The 20,635-nt window shown below is 40.0% G+C and overlaps 1 protein-coding gene across 1 annotated transcript in view; it reads left to right on the top strand.

Moving 5' to 3' along the window:
* Window positions 1–22: 22 nt before the first annotated feature.
* TNRC6A (trinucleotide repeat containing adaptor 6A) overlaps window positions 23–20,635 on the top strand; it is a 125,890-nt gene continuing 105,277 nt past the window's right edge. The window contains 1 exon segment of the mRNA XM_006148291.3: window positions 23–79. The gene's annotated coding sequence lies outside the window, so the exon portion shown is untranslated.

Raw genomic sequence — 20,635 nt, 5'->3', positions numbered from 1 at the left:
TTTTTTTTTCCTTTGCATTTTTCTGTTTCAGAGAATTGGAAGCTAAAGCTACCAAAGACGTAGAAAGAAATCTTAGCAGGTAAGACGGGCAAGCTCTCAGTGTCCCGCCCCATTATAATCGTGTCTTTCCACTCCGGTTCGCCTTTTCGGGGTTTAGAAGTTCCCTGGTGTCATTTTCTTTCGCACGCAGGGAACAGACATTCGGGAGTAGCGGCCTGGGGGAAGATTGGAAGGAGGAATTGCGGGGAGATGCGTAATTACGCGTGTGTTTCTTTCTTTCTTTTCTTTTTTTTTTTTTTTTTTTTTTAAAGTTAAAAGCAATTCTTGTAAACTTAGTTAAAGCATTCTCACCCTTTTAGAATTTAATTAGGGGACTTGTGCATTAATTACTATTGTAAATGGTTGCAGGCATTGTGTGAGTCATGATTGAGGCGGCCCTTATGGCGGGCTGTCAAACTGTTTTGGCTTCCCCGTTATTACTTTGTAGCTCAAATTGTTGCCTTTATAAAAAGATACTATGTGTTCACATTTTTTTCAACACATTGTAGTCAGGCGGATTCTGTTGCATTGGAAACTGTTTTGCCCTTGAACTTTACCAAGCAGAAGCTGCGTTTTGTTTTCCTTTGAAACTACATTTCTATGTTCGTTCTGAGTGTGCTCTTTTTTATCCGCTACCAAAATTTAAATTAAAAATCTGTTCCATGTATGTGTTGTCTTTCTTATGGGCCTGAGTGCTTTGGTACCGATAATTTAAAGCATCTCTTCGAAGGGAGTCTTTTTGTTTCAGTTGTGTGGGTTTTTTGCTGTGTGTTTGCTTGTTTCTTTCCTTCTTTTTTTTTTTTTTTTTTAAGCGAAATGTTTAGGGTTATTGAGCAGTAATTGTTTAAGCACCATGAAGTTGCATTTGTATTTAACTCTTTTTCACATTCATTTTCTATCTTACAGTTTTTTTTTTTTCCCCTTCTTATTCATCTTTTTCTTTTGAATCATATTGGGACACTCAGGAAACTTCCAGATTAACTAAATCAATGAACAGCTTTCTTTCACTTGAGCAGAATAAAATTAAATTTCTTCTATCGCAGGTCTTCATATAGTTGGCTCTTGGTTGTAAGTTTTAGGTTAATGTTACGGTTATTAACACAGTTCAAATCATCTGAATATCTTTCACTATTTAGATCTGTTCCAAATTGTTGGCTGTTTGGTTGTTATAGATTTGTTAAAGTGATCATTGAAAAAGTCTGTTTAGTTGGTGAAGGATGGGCGTTACTGGTTTATCCAAAAATTATTTTCTGTTACTCAAAATAATTACAGATTACTTAAAGGAAACCAAACTTGGCAAGACTGACTAAATAACTGTTCATTGGACATTTAAATTTTATCAAAAGCTATTAAATGTTAACATATGGACCCATTTAAAAAACAGATTGAATTGTAAAGGTGTTATTTCAGCACTAGAAAGAAGTTTTGGCTTTGAGTCTCTCCTATTTTTATTTTGTCAAGTAATTATATCAGTGCGATTTCTGTGAAGGTGTTCTAGAACTTAAAAATCACACCACAGGTGTATTTTTCATATGCTGTTATGGCCGTGTGGAACTTGGAGTCTCTGTATCAGCTGTGGATCAGAACTTGAATTCCAGCTCTGCTACTTTCAATATGCCCTTGACTCTTGGCAGTCCCTTAGCCTCTAATATATGAAATGAGAGGTTTGGGCCAGCCAGTTGCTAAAGTCTGTTAGGCTCCTTGAGTTAGATATGAAAAGGAGCCGAGTGCTGTCCGTGCCCACAGAAGGCTGGTGCAAGTGAGTAGGAGGACTGTACTACGTATACAAATAACTAATACAAGGCAGATGATGAGAAGGTATCACTTGATTGATTTGCTTGAGGATCTTTTGTCAGAAGGTTTGAAATGAAAAGTATCAAGACTTTAAGGCAGTGCATGTTAAAAAATCCAATGAGAGGGGAACCTTTTTTAAAAGATTATTTATTGAGACCAGCAAGTGGTATAATGGTTATGTTGCTGGACTCCCAAGAGCTTAAACTTGACCTGGACCCAAGAGCTTAAAATTCATGCCAGGTGTGAGTGTGTGTGCCCAAAATCCCAAGAGGAAAATGGAGGAGAAGGGATTATGCCATGGCCAGCCCACCTGGGGGGTAATTTCTCACCTTCTGTCTCCCTGTCTCTCTGGCAGGTACACCCCTCCCTATAGCAAAAAATCTCTCTTTAGGAAAATAAAAAAACAAAACAAAACAAAGATGATTACTTCTTCCATTACAGAGAGATACAGAGAGAAGGAAAGGTGTGTACCCTGACAGGGTCCTCATGCCTTGATTCACCCTTAGTTCTAGTCAGCCCAGATGATGGGCATGTGCCAAACATGTTCAGGAAGGTCCTGGGATGTGAACTCAGGACCTTTCACACATGGGTTGAGTTGTAATCTGCTGTGTCACTGCCTGGCCCTGATAGGGAAATATTTCTCAAAGATGAAAAGTGTTCTGGAGAGAGAGAGATGTGATTAGGTGGACAAGTGCATCCTTTTCCCTCCATCACAAGCTCTGCTTTTTTCCCCAAACAAAAATATATGTCTTTGTCTATAGTGCTCTCCTCAGGAAGTCAAGGCATTGTATTCATTTAGTAAACATCTGTGGAACATATTCTGTATTTCAAATGTGGGAGTAAGCTTTAGGGAGGTGAAGAATGCAGGTAGCTAAATGTATCGAATGCTTATGGCACACTTTTCTAAAGATTTTACATGGACTCATCTGATCCTTGGAAAACTCTTTGCAGTAGGTTCTGTTAATAGTATCCCTATCTTACATTATGCACAATTTTAAGGCTTAAAGAGGGTTAGTAACTTGCAGGAGGCCTCACCACTAGTAATTGGGAGGCACTATCAGGCTTACACTATATTATGTTCTTATTAGAGACATAGTTCTTTACCTTGAAAAATTTGGAAATTTCTTTTGGGAGGCAGAACCCACAAATGCTTGTAATGCTTCTAGATCAGTTTCTCATCCTGGGCACTGCTGACATTTTGAGTTAGAAAATTCATTGTCATGAGGGCTGTCCAGTGTGTTTGGCATCTGCCCGTGGTATTCTTTGTCTAGTTGTGACCATCCTGTTTCCAAATGTTGCCAGATGTCACCAGAGGTGGGACAAAATCAGTTCTCTTTGAGAACCACTGTTTTCTAGAACTTAATTTAAATTTTTAATGTGAGAGTCTTAAATCATTAAATGTTGAATTAATTTAGACATCTTTCAATATCATGGAATTGCAAACCCCGTTATGTGGACTCCCAGTATAAAGGCTCTGGTCTCTGTATGTCAAAGATGTGTTGCCATTTTTCCTTTTCTTCTATTAAGCTGCAGGTCCTCAAAACTGCACCAGGTAGCCAGTGCCAGTAAAATAAAATTGGCACACTTACTTCATAGGTAACCTGTCTTTCACAGTTGGCATTAAATTTGTCATAATGTTAAGTATTATGGGCATTCAGAAGAGATCGCTTTAGTGTCTAGATGAGGGTGATCACCACTGGAATTGAATTTTAAGGAATCAATTTTGAAAGGCTGAAAACGGAGCATTGCAAGATCAGCAGAAGTAAAAGCACAAAATCCAGAAAATACAGGGGATTTTGATAAGCAGTGGGCAGTTACGGTGTGGGTTGTCATGTTAGACATTTGTAGAAAACTGGTTGGGCCCAGAAGTGGAGGTTCTTAAATGTTAAGTTGAGAAGTTCCTGCATAAATCTTTAGGTACAGGCAGCTGTTGCACGCGTTGGGTAGGGTACTGTGTAGAATAATCTAGGCTGCGGTTAATGATCGTATGTATTTATGAGACATAACTAGTGATTTAGGCAAGAGGTGATGACCTGGACTAAAAGTGGTGCTAGAAAAGAGATGAGAGCATGAGATACCGAGCAACTGGAATCTGGGATTTGGCAACTGATTAGTTATGAAGAGTCATCTGTAGGAGTCTGGGTGAATGGGAGACTGACCTAGCTCAGCACAGGATAAAGGTCTGAGCAGAATTAGGAGTGGGGAAAGATGAGGAGTTACATTTTCTAGTTGTAAAAAAATGTATATGTATACATATACATATATATCTCGGTAAAACTCAGACGGTCTGATTTTTAAAACAATTTGGAAGACCAGCCCTACAGTGTGACAGTTAAGGGAGGGAGGCCACATGGCTAGTTGTGGTTGGATTCGCATGGCCCTGGTGGCTTGAAAAACATACCAGACGTGTGTGTTCATGCTCCAGAGCTTGACAGGATGGAGAAATGGAGGAAAAATGATTGCTGCATGACCGCACTGCATTGGGAGTCTCTCTGTCTGTCTCACAAATGCATGTACCCTCTAGCAATTAAAATTTGGTGGGACAGCAGGTGTCTTGGTGCTTAAGGCATTGGATTCCACATGGCCAACTAACTCCACGATTTGAGTCCCAGGCCTGGCTGCTTGTGAAACATGCTGCACGCATGTGTATGTGTACTCAACACCCCAAGAGGAAATCCCATGGAGAAGGGATTGTGGCATGGCCATCCCCTCTGGGGGGTCATTTCTTACTTTGTCTCTCTCTGTGTCTCTCTCCAGTGAAATCTTTAAAAATAAATAAATAAATAAATCAACAACAAAACCATCCCAGGCCAGTTTGTTGAATATTTAGAGCTGGTCCGTGACCATAAGCTTAGTCTTGGTATGGCGTGCCAGCCAGTATACTGACTGTATTACAAATGACAAAAAGACAGATCCAGTAACTTATTTAAGGTTATGTTCTCCAACAAGTGACAGAGCTGGGATTCAGACTATGTGGTATTTTATTTTACAATATATTGCACAATAGATAAGATATAACTTTGTTTCTCCTTTCTTTCTGAAAAAGCAGCAACAATGGCCATTCTAGTTCTGCCTTTTCTTTTCTTTTTTTTTTTTTTTTTTTGAGAGGTTTTCGCTATAGGGTGCGTGCACTTGTCAGACAGACAGAGAGAGACATAAAGCAAGAAATCACCCCCCAGGGGGGATGGCCACGCCGCAATCCCTTCTCCTCCATTCTCCTCTCGGGATCTTGGGCATGCACGCACACACGCCTGGCGTGAGTTTTACGCCTCTGGGTCCAGGACGCGAACCGCAGTTGACTACGTGGGAGTCCAGCGACATAGCCATTACACTAACTGCTGGTCCCTAGTTCTGCCTTTTCTGTGATGTATGTGTATTGCCTGAAGTAGAAGCTGACACCAACATGCTTCATGTTTTACTGATTTTCTTCACTCCTCCAAAACCAACTGTTAAATACCATTCCAAAATAAAAGTTTTTAAAGGTGACATATGCCATATAATGTAGCATCTGAACTGAAACACTCTTGTCATAGGCACTTTTGCCCTGGACACATGCTGTATCAGAAAAGACTAGACAATGGGAATAAACCGGGTCATTAGGTCTCCCTAGCTATAGCGGATCCTAAAATTGATCAATTTTTGTCTGGAAAAATCATCTTCTGTTTTGTTAAGCTTTTCTGTTGTTTTGCTTCAATATGGTTTGCAGGCCAGCAAATTCATATTGTTGGGTTTTCTTTCTAGCTTAATTTGGCAGCTGATAGATAGATAGATAGAATAAGTGAATCATAAACTGTAGGCTTAATTTGAAAGTATGTAACAACTTTGGAAAACCTGGCTATAAACATCATAAAAAGAATATTCTATAATCTCTTTTGGGTTCTGGCATCTGAAATATGTCTGAAAGTATGCATTGGAAATATTTAAAGTCCTTTACAGTTCTGTTTTATGAAAGTATTGCCCATAATCAGAAAGGGAGGGGCTTAACTATATTTTGTTCAGACTGACTTATAAGCCTTTCACTCAAAATAAAATTTCCCCCCACCTTTTTTTTTTTATAGTTTGCCATTGGGTGTGTGCACTCTCCTGAGAGAGACAGAGAAAGGAAGAAAGTCAGAAATCACCCCTTTGGATGGTATGCCACAATCCCTTCTCCTCTATTCTCTTCTCAGGATGTTGGGTGCGCACACATGCACCTGGCATAATGTTCAGGCTCAAGTCTGGGACTTGGACCATGCAGTCAGTCATGTGGGTTCAGCCTTCTTAACCTCCATGCCACCTGCTGGCCCCCAGTACCTCTCCCATTTTACATTTAAAAATATCATTCTAACCTTAAGCAAAGTAGCAAAAAAAAAAATGCAATGAATATCTGTATCTCTTTACTTAGGCTTACATATTATTAGTATTTTTTTCCACTTTTCTTTAACTGTGATACTTTACCCCAAAGTGCAACAGTATATCTTGCGATAATTAAATTCTGCATGACAATGGTTAGCTCTAGCTGCCTTGGCATAGGCAGGGGGCACCCCTTTACCGTGCTCTTATGCTCCCGATTGGCTGGAAGACTGGTTGGGAAGGGGACCCTAGCACCATCAGACCCTGTCAGTGGCCTCCTTCCCTCCCTTTCCTTGCCACTTCTCTCACATGAAAGAAATCAGGAAGTAAATTTAAAAACAAATGATCACACACTGGAAGTTTAACTTCAAATACTATTTGGTTCATATTCAAAATCTCTCACTTGTCCTAATAATGATTTTAAAAGACATTTTGGTTCTTTTCCTCAAGTCTTTATTCCGGGGTTGCATTTACTGTTCTGTCTGTGAAGTTTCTTTTGTATTACGCGCAGTTTTCCTTTTTGCTCCTTTTGCGATGTGTATTTTGGAACAGCCCAGACTAGTTCTTTATACTGACTTCAATTTGGATTTGATTTGTCTGATCCTTTCTATATGATTAGATTCAAGTTAAAACCTTTGGGGGTGGACAACAGGTGGCATGTTAGTTAAGGTGCTGGACTCCCTCATGTGCAACTGCTGTTTGAGTCCTGGACCTGGCAGGTTGCTTGCTTTCTCTCTTTCTCTTTCTCTCTCTTATGAGCGCACATGACCTATAGCAAATTTAAAATGCAGTAATAATAATAAATAAAATTAAATAGTTCTAAAAAAAGACTTCTGGCAGGAATATCTCATAGGTGATGATGTGTTCTTAAGTGCCTCACATCACGCTCCTTCCCTCAGCGTTTGTAAATAAATTAACTGAAAGCTTTTAATACTTTTCCTTTACATTGACTCAATTGTTTCACTTTAGGAAGTGCTAATTCATTTAAACTGAGATGTGATTTTAAATATTGATATTTGAGATTAAAATAATCACAGGTTTTTAAACTTAAATTGATCAGTCGTATTAATTGCTGCCTTTAATAAGGTTATACTGAAGGTAGCTGTCTTATTGTTGGGCATAAAAGTTACTTGTTTTCAGCTTTGACCAATGATAAACTGATAATATTGGGAAGAAAGAAGACACTGGGAGGGTACTTGTCATATGCATTCTTAAAAGGGTGTCCCATTGATGTTGGATTGAATTTTGTTACCAGAATAAAAGTTTCAATCCTGGATTCCATAGGGGGGCCCTGCTTGTACAGGGTCCCTACTCTTGTACAGAGTAGTTTGAAAAACTGAATACATGGAAAATTAGAAACAAAACAGAAAAGTGCCTAGAGATGGTACTTAGCACTTATCAAATTTGAGACATTGATGATGGGGGGGTTGTCAGTTGAGCTGAATAGTATCAATAAAAGGTAGACTTGAGGTTCAAAAGAGAAAGTAATATTCAACTAAGGTATCATTGTTCACACACAAAAAAAACCCCATGAAAATAAATAAAGTTTAAATTTTTTATGATTTGTGCAGTCTATGTGTTTGAGTAGGCTGTGGCATAGAAATCCTAGCATTTCTCTCTCTTTTTTTTTTTTTTTAAGAGAGATTTTTGCTATAGGATGAGTGCACTGGCTGGAGAGACAGAAAGTGAGAAATTGTCCCCTCTACCACCCACGGGGTGGTGGAGGCTATGTAGGAATCCTTTCTCCTCCATTCTCTTGAGATTTGGGGCAAGCACAAAATCATACACACACACACACACACACACACACACACGTTCTAGTGTGAGTTTCAATCCACAGTTTGGGACTCTAGCCGCTGTGGGCCATGTGGGCGTCCAGTGACATCCACTGGTCCTGAAATTCTACCATTTCTACTTTTTTTCTACTTAAAAAAAAATTGTTGGGACCAGCACATGGGACCATAAATGGTTGTGTCACTGGACTGCCACGTACTCGACCATGGTTTGAGTCCTGGACCCGGTGGCTTAAACTCACGCCAGACGTGTGTGCGTGCATGCCCAAAGTCCCAAGAGGAGAATGGAAGAGAAGAAATTGTGGTGTGGCCATCCTCCTGGAGAGTGATTTCTCATCTTTTGTCTCTCTGTCTCTCCTGTAAGCGGAAGTGCCCTATAGCAAAAATCTCTCAAAAAAAAATTTTTTTTTGCTGCAGGGTGTGTGCACTTGAAGTAGAGACACCAAGAGGGAGAGAAAGAGGAAGAAAGGAACACCCCTAGAGAAAGCAAACCCCAGGTCAGATGACCACGTAGGAACCTCTTCTTCATCTCTCATTTAGGAATTTTGGTCACACATGCGCATGGACCTGGTAGGCTTCAGATCTGGGGCTTGAATTGCACAGTTGGTTACTGGGGCACCAGCCACCGCAATTACCATGCCATTAGTTGGCCTGCATTTCCATTCTTATAATTAGGAAAAACATTTTTAATTTTTTTTTGGAGAGGTTTTTGCTCTAGGGTGCATGTGCTCACCAGAAAAACAGAGAGAGACAGAGAGACAGAAAATGAGAAATCTCCTCCTAGGGCGGATGGCCACACCATAGTCTCTTCTCCTCCATTCTCTTCTTGGGATCTTGGGCATGCACGCACACATGCCTGGCATAAGTTTAAGCCACCAGGTCCGGGACTTGAACCATGGTCGACTACATGGGAGTCCAGCGACATAGCCATTACACTAACAACTGGTCCCAACATTTTGAATTTTTGGCAGTAATCTATTATGTGACAATGACTCAGCTAACTTTCCATTTCAAATGGAATGTTCAAACAGATTGAAACCTGGTAGAAGAATTTTATACTTTGAACTCTGCAACTATGTACTGCAAACAGTGATTGATTGGATTTTGTATAATAACAAACAAGATTTTAAACCAGCTAACTTGCTTTGTTGTTCTTCCTAGTAATTTTCAGTCAGTGAGCATTTATGAAGCATTTAGCTGCAGTGATACTGAATTTTTTTTATTTTGAAAATTATTTTTGTAATTTGTTATAGGGCACATGAACTTGCTAGAGATAGAAAGCACTACTACCCCAGGGGGTTGGCCATCTTACAATCTCTTTTCCTCTTTTTTCCTTGTGGAATTTTGAGGGGAGGAGGAGGAGAGGGAGAGAGAAAGCACCATTCAGGGAGGTTGACCAACCCACAATTCCTTTTCCTCTTGGGATTTTGAGCATGCATGCACATGTGCCTAGTATGTCTCCCAAGCTGACAGGTCCAGGACTCAAACCATGCAGTCAGGCATGGGAGATCCAGCTTCCTTAACCACTATGTCATTGGCTGGCCCAATTTTTTTTTTTTTTTTGCAATATGGTGCATGTGCTACCAGAGACATGGAGAGAAAGTGAGAAATTGTCTCATCTGGGGGGATGGCCACACTACAATCCTGTCTCTATTCTCCTCTTGGGATTTTGGTCACACATGCTTGCATGCCAGGCATGATTTTTTTCTTTCTTTCTTTTTTTTTTTTTTTAAGAATTATTTTATTTTATTTTAACTTTATTACTATTTTACAATTTGACCAAAAAGAGACAGAGAGAGAGAGGAAATGTGAGAAAGGAAGCCACTAGGTCCAGGACTTGAACCATGGATGGCATGTGGGAGTCCAGCGCTTTTACCCACCACACTACCTACTGCCCCTCCCTGCAATGCACATGAATTTCAAGCCACCTGGTCCAGGATTCTAATGGGGTTGGCCAGTGCCTTAACTGCTACGCCACCTGCTGGCTCCCATACTAAATATTTTTATAGTTAGAATATCTGTGCTTTGTTGACTTTGGTCCTTTCTTCCCTCTATTCTTTTAAAGTATCCCCGAAAATACATACGTGCACAAACAGGAGGAAATGGTGAGACATGCACTGATTTAAATGTATTTTAAAGTATTGCCTCCTCTTTGGTTATTGACTATACAACAATATCAGAGAAATATGTTTTATATATTCTACTTGTGAATCTCTAGGCTGTGAGGCATATAAGCAAAAATTTTACCTTGTAAAAGAAAGGACATACAATGTACGTTCCCTATTCTGCTGCAGGCTAATGATCTTCAAGCACAGTTCTGAACCCGTCAGTCTGAATTTCTTAGAAATGTTTTGCTGGCTTCCCAATGGAACTAAAGCCTGGAACTAAAGCTTGGCACCTGTTTTCTATTTAAATTGTCTCTTCCATTTCTTGCCTTATTCTCAAAATCCTCCTTCTCTAAATGTAACCTTCATTTTCTTTCATTTTTTATAATACCTTTATTGAGATAAAATTCACATACTATAAAATTTACCTTTTTAAAGAGTACATTGTATGTTTCAGTGGTTTGATGTATTTAATGAGTTGTACAATCATTACCACTATTTAATTCCAGAACATTTTCACACCTTCCTCCCCCCCAAAACCCATTCCTAATAACAATTACTCCTTTTTTGTCCCTCCTAAACTCTGGTAACACTAATCTTTCAGACACTCCGAATTTGCCTCTTCTAGACTTTTTATGTAAATAGAACATACGATTTCTTTTGTGTCTGTCATTTTTCATTTAGCATAGTTTTCTTTCTTTTTTCTTTTTTAAATTGTCAAAGGGTGAGTATGCTCACCTGAGAGAGATAGAGAGGCGAGAGAGAGAGAAAGCATCTCCCAATGGGGTGTGGTCATACTGTAATCCCTTCATTTTTCTATCCTGTCGGAATTTGGGGCATGTACACATAAGCCTGGCATGTTTTTTTTTTTTTTTTTGGAGAGGTTTTTGCTATAGGGCGCGTGCGCTCGCCAGACAGACAGAGACATAGAGACAGAAAGCGAGAAATCACCCCCCAGGGGGGATGGTCACGCCGCAATCCCTTCTCCTCCATTCTCCTCTCGGGATCTTGGGCACGCACGCACACGCGCCTGGCGTGAGATTTAAGCCACCGGGTCCGAGACGCGAACCGCTGTCGACTACGTGGGAATCCAGCGACATAGCCATTACGCTAACTGCTGGTTCCCAGCCCGGCGTGTTTCTTGAGCCACTGGACTGGGATTTTAACTGGGGTTGGCTATGTGGATCTAGCTGCCATAACCACTAGACCATACGGCCAGCCTGGGTTATATATATATATATTTTTATTATTGAGTTGTAAGAGTTCTTTATGTAGTTAGATACAAATACCTTATTTTATACAAAGGAGACTCTTCAGAGTTCATGGGAAATGTGTCTTATGAAAAACCTATGCATGGATTTCCATTTTGTGTTTTGCAACAAAATAGTACTTTAATTCCATTTTGCATGAACTTTGTGAAGTCTTATGATATATAATTTATAAATATTTTTTCCTAGTCTTATGAGTCCTGTTTTCACTTTCTTTTTTTTTTTTAAAGTTATTTAATTTTATGTGTTCATTCGTTTATTAATTTGACCAAAGAGAGACACAGAGAGAAAGAGGAAAAGTGAAAAAGCAAGCCACCAGGTCCGGGACTCGAACCATGGTTGGCCATGTGGGAGTGTCCATCGCCTTAACCACCACTCCACCTGCTGGTCCCTGTTTTCACTTTCTTGATGGTGTCCTTGAAGCACAAAAATTTTAAATGTTTAAGTTCAATTTACTTATTTTTTTCTGTCATTTGTTCTATTGGTACCCAATCAAAGGTCACACAGATGTACTGCTATGTTTTCTTCTAAAAGTTTTATAGTTTTAACTCATACATTTAGATCTGTAATCTATTTTCAATTAATTTAAAAATGTGATTTGAGGGTTCCAACCTTATTCTTTTTATGTAACTGTCCAGTTGTTGGAGCACCATTTGTTGAAAAGACTACACCTTTGCTGAAGATCAGTAGTCATAATGTAAGGAATTATGTCTGGACTCTATTCTATCATTATGCCAATTTTACATTGTCTTGATTACTGTATCTTTGTAATAGGTTAAAAACACGGGCTATTTTGCTTGCATTTCTGTTAGATTGTCGGAAAAGTCATGACACAGTTTTGCATAGAAAAACAAAAAATACGTTATGACTTTTTCAGCAATCCAATATATGACGTTTGGGGTCAGCTTGCTATCAATAATTTCAGCAGAAAAGGCACCCAGGAGTATGATAGGAGGTGTGTTGAACCTAAAAATTTCTTTGGACAGTATTGCATCTTAACAGGATTAAGTCTTTCCTTCATGAGCATAGAATTTTTTTCCATTTACTTAGGTCTTTAATTTTTTTCAAATGTGTCATACAGTTTTCATTGTACAATTGTACTTTTGTTAAGTTTATTCCCTCAGTATTTTACTCTTTTGATGGTGTCACATATGCCATTGTACTATTGATTTAATTCTTGGATTTCATTGCTACCGTGTAGAAATCCAATGTTTTTTCCCCCTCAGAGGATGGGCGTGTTCTCCAGAGGGAGAGGAAGGGAGAGGGAAAGAAGAAGGAGAAAGCATCCCCGTGGGAAGTGGTCATGCCTCAGTCTCATCCTCATTTTTCCCTCCTTTCAGTATTTTGGACATTCACACAAACATGCCCAGTGTGTTTTTCAAGCTATCAGGTTTGAGACTCCAACCGTGCAGTCAGCCATGTTGGGACAGAGTCACCTTAACCATCACGTCATAGACTGGCTCAGAATTCAAGAGATTAAAAAAAACATTTTTTTTTAAAATTGTGATTAAAGGGCCAGCAGGTGGCATAGTGGTTAAAGCACTGGACTCCCACATGGCTGACTCTGGTTCTAGTCCCAAACTTGGTGGCTTGAAACTTAGGCAAGGCACACCTGTGAATGTGCTCAAAATCCTGAGAGGAGAATGGAGGAGGAGGGATTTGCAGCATGGCTATCCCCCTGTGGGGGAGGTGATTTCTCTCTCCCTGTTATAGTCTGTCTTTCTGGTAAGCACAGACACTCTGTAGCAAAAGTTTCTCTCAAGAGGGGCTGACAGATGACATGGTGGTTGGAGTGTTGGACTCCCATACAACTGACTGTGGCTTGAGTCCCTGACCTGACAGCTTGCTTTCTCACTTTCTCTTTCTCCATCTGGTCAAATTAAACTAACAACAACAACAACAATAATAAATTAAATAATTTTTAAAAACTCACAAAATTTTTGATGAAATGTACAATTAACCATCTTTACCATTTTAAAGAATGTAGTTCAGGGGACCAGCAGTTAGCGTAATGGCTATGTCGCTGGACTCCCACGTAGTCAACCACGGTTCACGTCCCAGACCCGGTGGCTTAAAACTCACGCCAGGCGCATGTGCGTGCGTGCCCAAGATCCCAAGAGGAGAATGGTGGAGAAGGGATTGCAGCGTAACAATCCCCCCCTGGGGGGTGATTTCTCGCTTTCTGTCTCTCTGTCTCTCTCTGTCTGTCTGGCAAGTGCACATGCCCTATAGCAAAAACCTCTCCAAAAGAAAAAAAAAAAGAATGTAGTTCAATGGCATTAAGTATGCTCATTTTATCATGCATCTATCACCACCATCCATTTCCACAATTTTTCATCTTGTGAAACTGAAACTCTGTACCCATTAAACAGTTAGTCCCCTACCCCCATCTCCATTCAGTCCCTGGTAGCTACCAGTGTATTCTCTCTCTTTGAATTTGATAACTTTAGGTACCTCATTAATGGAATTATATAGTATTTGTCCTTTTATGACTGGTTTATTTAGCTTAGACAGTGTCTTCAAAGTTTATCTCCGTTGTAGCGTGTTGGCTCATTGATTTTCTTATGTTGTTCCAATAGTCTTTATGTGTGTGGACTAGTTAGGACTTTTGCTATATAGATCATGTCAGCTGTGAATAGTTTTATATTTTCCTTTCCAATCTTGTTTTTCTTTTTCTGCCTAATTTTGTTTACTATAACCTTTACAGTGTTGAATAGGAAGTGGCAAGATCAAACAACTTTATGTTATTACTAATCTTAAAATGAAAAACTCAAATATTAAATATTACATGAGCTGTGGGCTTTTTAAAGATGACCTTAATCAGTTTAAGGAAGTTTCCCTTTATTCCTAGTTTGCATGTTTCTGTCTTGTCATGATAGAGTGTTTTTTTCTATATACTGAGATCATCATGTAGTTTTTTCCTTCATTCTTTTAACATTGGTTTTTTTGTTTTGTTTTAATATTAAACCACCCTTGCATTCGTGGGGCAAATCTCACGTGTATAGTCCTTTCTTTTTTAAAAGAATCTTTTTTTAAAAAAAAAAAATTTGTCAACAGGCACATGTGCTCACCTGACTAGGGCAGGGAGAAAGCATTCCCCCAGGCTGGTTGGTGGTGTGGTGGTGCGGTGGTGAAGGTGGCTGGATCCCACATGGCCAACTGTGCAGTTTGAGTCCTGGACCTGGTGGCTTGAAAAACATGCCAGGCCTGTGTGCATGTGTACCCAAAATCCTGAAAGGAGATACAGAAAAGGTTTATGATAGGACCATTGCCTGTGGAGGAGGTGCTTTCTCACCCTTTTTTCTCTCCATCTAGCACAAACCCTCTGGCAAAATTAAAAAAGCCACCCCCCCTTGGGGGGTGGTTACACCACAATTCCTTTCCTCCTTACTCTGCTCTTTCTGGATTTGGGGCACATAGCCACATGCACCCAGTGTGTTTTTCAGGTCTCCTGGTCTGAGGCTTGAATTGTGTAGTCTGGTTTGTGGAATTCAGCTCCCTCAGCCATGATGTGTCGGCTAGCCCTTACTGATTTTTCTTGTAATTGCCAGAGGGTGTGTGCATTCAGACTTGTGAGCCATGTGGGATCCAACTTTCTTAACAACTAGACCACTGGGCCAGCCCTTGTATAGTTCTTTTTATATGTTGCTGTATTTGATTTGGTAGTCTTTCATTAACGATATTTGTGTTTGTATTCAGAAGCATCATTAATTTAATAGTTTCTGTTTTTCTTATATTTTTGTTTGCCCCCCATCTCATTATGCTATAATAGTTGTTTTTATATATTCAGTTCTGTTTTCCACTGTGTTCTTTCTCTTCTATGGTTGTAGCCTTTGTATCCTGGCCTCAGCCTGGTTTAGTGTTCTATACTTTGTTTCTTGAAGCTAACAGTTATTGTATACTTGTATGCATGTGTTAAGTACTTCATCTGTATTACCTAATTTTATCAACATAAATACCCTTTAAGGGAGGTACAATTTGAGACTTCTCATACATTAGGAGATAAGGGCAAGCAGATGGCCTGGATGTTGGGTGCTGGATCCGACATGTTACCTGCTTGCCCCTATGCTAGGTCCTGTGTCCTAATGGTAAAGGGAGGTGGATCCCACATGACAGACTGCAGTTTTAGCCTTGGCCCTGGTGAGTTGAAAAATGTGCTGGGCATATGTGTCTGCATTGCCAACATCCTGACAGGGTGGGTGAATGGAGGACAAGGCATTGTGATGTGACCATGCCCTATTGGGGGTGTCTCCCCTGCCCCCATCTCTATGTCTATGTCTCTCTCTGGCAAGCACACATACCCTCTCACATTTAAAAAAAAAAAAAGATTGGAATTAAATTGGTTCTTAAAAGAGAAAGTAGACTGTGGATAGGAATGAGGAAAGAATGTATTTTGGTAATGGTTAAGGAGTTATATGGAGTTATATTAAAGTCGAGGAAGCAGGAGTTGGCATCTAGAGTGCCCAGTGCCAAGTAGTACAAGACAAGTAGAATTGTTTTTTTGTCCCCAGACCAGTCCTAGTTGAAAGACTGAGATTAACATAGAAAATAATTAGAAAATGAGTATTGTTTAATTGCAGCTCAAAGGTAAGGTTTGTCTTACCTTAATGTTGAAAAGATTTTTGGAAGAATGAGTAAGTTAAGTTCCAGAAGAGTAGGATTTAGGTGGATAGATTTAGCAAACTGCGTTTTGGGTCAGCCTTACTACAACCTTGTAACATCTGACAAGTCACTTAGATTTTCTCACTTCAGCTTCTGTAACTATCAAATAGGAATAATACCAGTTCTCTGTTTCAGGGATATATGTTCAGAATGGATAATATCTCAAAGCACGGTGTAAACTGTAGAGTGCTTCTGTCCTTATAGTGGAATATCTGTTATTTTCTCAATTTCTAATCTAACTTTCTTCAACCTAAGCTTTTTATTTTAAAATAATACCAGAAGCAGAGAAATGCTGCAAGAATAGAACATAGACTACCTGGATATCTTTTACCCTAATTTCTCAAATGTTAACATTTAATTACATTTGCTTTAAAATTCCCCCTTCTTAAAAAAATATTTTGGAGAGGTTTTTGCTATAGGACGCATGCGCTTGCCAGGAAGACAGTGACAGAGAGACAGAAAGCAAGAAATCCATCCACCCAGGGGGATGGCCATGCCACAATCTCTTCTGCTCCATTTTTCCTCTTAGGATCTTGAGCATGCATGCACACATGCTAGGTGTGAGTTTAAGCCACTGGGTCTGGGACTCAAACCGCGTTTGAATACATGGGAATCCAGTGACAAAGCCATTACGCCAACTGCTGGTCCCCCCAAAATTCCCTTTTTTAATATACATACTATGTTTACCATCTAAGAGTAACTTACTGTCATGACGCCCCTCTACTCCTGAAAACTTAAGTATTTCCTAAAGTTACAGACATTTTCTTATGTGTTTGAGGGTTTTCTTTTTGTTTGTTTTATTTTATTTTTTTATCTTTTATTTTTTTTTGCAACAGGGCACATGTACTCGTTGGAGAGAGAGAAAATGAGAAAGCACCTCCTAAGGGGAATGGCCATACCACAGTTCCTTCTCCTTCACTTTTCCTTTGGGATTTTGGGCTTATACATATGCCTGGTGTATTTTTCAAGCCTCTGGGTCTGGGACTTGAACCATGTAGTTGGTGACGTGGGAGGAATCCAGCAACCTTAACTACCACACCATTGGGTTGACTTAATTGTTTGTTTCTTAAGATTGGGTCTTGGGACCAGCAGATGGTGTAATGGTTACATCACTTGATTACCACTAGGTTGACCGTGGTTCAAGTCCCAGACCTGGTGACTTCGAACACTCTGGGCACATGTGCATGCATGCCCAAAATCCTGAGACAAGAATGGAGGAGAAGGGATTAAGTTATGGCCATTCCCCGGGAGATGATTTCTTCCTTCCTATCTCTCTGTCTTTCTTTTTTTTTTTTTTTTTTGGAGAGATTTTCACTGTAGGGCGCGTGCGCTCGCCAGACAGACAGAGAGAGACATAGAGACAGAAAGCGAGAAATCACCCCCCAGGGGGGATGGTCACGCCGCAATCCCTTCTCCTCCATTCTCCTCTGGGGATCTTGGGCACGCACGCACACGCGCCCGGCGTGAGTTTTAAGCCACCGGGTCCGGGACACGAACCGCGGTCGACTACGTGGGAATCCAGCGACATAGCCATTACGCTAACTGCTGGTTCCCTCTCTCTGTCTTTCTTTCTGTCCAGTGAGCACATATACCCTTATAACAAAAAAACTCTCTCTTAAAAAAAAAAATGATTGATCTCACTGTGTTGGTTTTCTCCTGCCTCAGCCTCCTGAATGAGTGGCTGAGACTACAGGAATGTGCCAAGGAGCAATGTTCAGCATGTGCTACTGTAGCTAGGCTAGAGATATTTTCTTAGGAGCTACAGTACTGTTAGCAAAATTGGGAAAGTAACACTGGCAGTCTTAATAGCTGATCTGCAGGCTTTATTCAGATTTGGCCAGTTTTCTCACAAATACTCTGTAAAGCAAAACAAAACAAAAAATTTCTGGTCAGGAATTTGATTCAAGTTCATAGGTTGCATTTAGAGTTTGGTGTTTGTTTATTTGCCTGCATTCTGGAGCAATTACTCAGTCTTTGTTCTTCAGGACCTTGATGTGTTTGAACAGTCCAGGCTAATTATTTTGTAGATTGCCCCTCAGCCTGTGTTTGTATAAGGATAGATTCAGGTTATGCAATTTTTGGCCAGAATAGTGCAGAACTAATGTTGTGTTTTTCTCAGTATGTACCAGGAGGTGCATAATGTCCATTTATCCCACTACTGGGGATGGTGATTTCACCTATTAAGTTAGGGTTGTATCTGTCAAGTTTGACCACTGTAAAGTTAGTGTTTTTCCTTTTGTTGAGGAGATAATCTTTGAAGATCCTGTAAATATCTTGTTTCTTATCAATATTCTTGACTGTAAGACCATCCGTTCTCATTCACTGACTCACACATTCATTTATTAGTATCAGTGTGGACTTGTGGGTTCTTATTTTATTTAACCTTTTATAATCCTTTGTTAATATTATTTATTTTTTTAAAGTTTATTTATTTCTTCATGAGAGATGGAGACACTTCTAACAGTTTTCATGCTGTTGGATGTAATCCATCCCCCAGCCAGCCAGTATCACAGGCATACACATGCTCACTCAACATGCACGGGGAGACCTCAGGTTGCAAACATGGGACCTTTGGCCTCAGCATGGTGGAGTATTGTATCACATTGTGGAGTATTGTATGTGCCACTGCAGTCAGCCAGTGTTATTTATTTTATTGCTCAAAACATGGGGCTTGTGGAAGCCCCTTTCAAGCTCAACTTTGCTCTTTTTGAAGGTATCCAAATTATGTGTCATCTGGATCCTTACTACTGCCTATTCATATCCTGTTTTCTTTTTATTCTTTAGAGAAAGATATGCCAGTTCTTTGCTATCACGTTTTCCAAAGCTAAACTTTCTAGAAATACACATTGGCGACCACCCTTTCTCTTGTCCTCTTTTCTTTCCATTCTCCTGTCATGACTAAGTATTTTAATTTTATTTTATTGCTATAGGACGTGTGCACTCACTAGAAAGATAGAGACAGAGAGACAGAAAGCAAGAAATCCCCCACCGAGAGGGGATGGCCATGCCACAATCCCTTCTCCTCCATTATCCTCTTGGGATTTTGGGCACGCACGCACACACACACGCCCGGTGTGAGTTTAAGCTTAGAGGAATTCCAAAATATAGGCTCATTGGTTGAGTGATTAAAAATTGTATAAATTTTTTTCTTTTTTAAAGAATTATTTATTTTACTTATTATTATTTAACTTGCTGTGGTCATCAGAAAGTAAGAGTAAGAGAGGGAAAGCAAGAAAACAAGCCACCAGGTCTGGGACTTGGATCGTGGTCAGCCATGTGGGAGTCTAACACCCCAACCACCATGCCACCTGCTGGCCCCCCAAATTGTATAAATTATTAAATAATTTTTTGAGAGGTTTTTGCTATAGGGCGCGTGTCCTCACCAGACAGACAGAGAGAGACAGAAAGACAGAAAGCGAGAAATCACCCCCCAGGGGGGATGGTCACGCCGCAATCCTTTCTCCTCCATTCTCCTCTCGGGATCTTGGGCACGCACACACACGCGCCTGGCATGAGTTCTAAGCCACCGGGTCTGGGACGAGAACCGCGGTCGACCACGTGGGAATCCAGCGACATAGCCATTAACGCTAACTGCTGGTTCCCAAATTATTAAATAATTTTAGATGCAGAGATTAGTTTGTTCAGTGGATAGATACCTTGAGCTCCATTCCTTTCTGCTCCCTTACTTTTTCATGGAAAACGTGTACTTTTAAAATGAGATTTTCCTTTTTTTTTTTAAAGAAGTATTTATTTAGTTTTATTTATTCATTCATTTATTTTTTAATTTGACCAAAGAGAGACATGCACACACAGAGAAAGTAAGAAAGCAGGCCATCAGGTCTAGGATTCGAACTGTGGTCAGCCATGTGGGAATATCCAGCGCCTTAACCATCACACCACCTGCTGGTCTGAGATTTTCCTTTTTTGTGACAACTGATATGTTGACCTGGTCTTTGATTTTTTTTTCTTTTCTTTTTCATTTTTTGACTAGACAGTGTGTCCTAGAGATTTTTTCTTTCCCCCCCTTTTTTTTCCGGTAAAGCTTTGTTTGTCAGAATCCTCAAGAACATGTTAAGGTTTTACAATTTGCTAGGATACTCACAGGACTCGGCCTATAGTTGTACTCATACCTGTGATTTAGTACAGCAAAAGGATGTGACATAAAATTTCACAAAGGAAATTTTTGCACATGGGGCAAAGTCTGGGGGATATTAAATGTAAGCTTCCAAAGGTTCTGTTTCTGTGCTTAATTTCTCCAGCACCCATTTGTAATAGCATTTGAAATATCTGCCAAGGGAACTCATAAGAAATTCAGTGTCCAGGGTTTCTACAGGAGCTGATCCTGTAGGTGACCTCTGCCTGGCACTTACCAAAACTCCATATTCCCAGGAAGAAAGCAGATGTTCAGCATAAACTGTATTGTTATATAAACATTTCCAGACTAGTCAACTACTCATATCAGTTAGGGAATGGTGTGATTCTTCCTGAAATCTACATTGCCTGACATTTGCCGAGGGGCAACCTTGCAATTCCTTTTTAAAATTTTTATTTTTTTAGAAGTTTTTGCTGTAGAGTGCTTGTGCTCGCCAGACAGAGAGAGTTGGTGGGAGTGATAGTGAGAAATCATCCTGGCGGGAGGTGG

This window comes from Tupaia chinensis, unplaced genomic scaffold (genome assembly GCF_000334495.1).
Source record: "Tupaia chinensis unplaced genomic scaffold, TupChi_1.0 Scaffold000231_2, whole genome shotgun sequence".
Taxonomy (NCBI): domain Eukaryota; kingdom Metazoa; phylum Chordata; class Mammalia; order Scandentia; family Tupaiidae; genus Tupaia; species Tupaia belangeri.
This window is presented reverse-complemented; position numbering and strand designations above follow the sequence as displayed.